This window comes from Sinocyclocheilus grahami, unplaced genomic scaffold (assembly GCF_001515645.1).
Source record: "Sinocyclocheilus grahami isolate Dianchi unplaced genomic scaffold, SAMN03320097.WGS_v1.1 scaffold761.1, whole genome shotgun sequence".
NCBI lineage: Eukaryota > Metazoa > Chordata > Actinopteri > Cypriniformes > Cyprinidae > Sinocyclocheilus > Sinocyclocheilus grahami.
In genome coordinates this window covers 576,571-576,824 of record NW_015505940.1, presented here as the reverse complement: position 1 = coordinate 576,824, position 254 = coordinate 576,571, and positions in this window count along the sequence as shown.

Below are 254 nucleotides of genomic sequence, written 5' to 3'. Positions count from 1 at the left end.
CACTCACACTCACACACACTCACTCACTCACACTGAGACACACACACACAGACTGACACACACACTGACACACACACACTCACTCACACTGACACACACTCACTCACTCACACTGAGACACACACACACACACACACTCACTGACACACACACACACACACACGTTGACACTCACACACACACACACACACACTCACTGACAGACATGTACAGACTGTATATTCTATTGTCCTACACCAACCCTACCCCTAAAC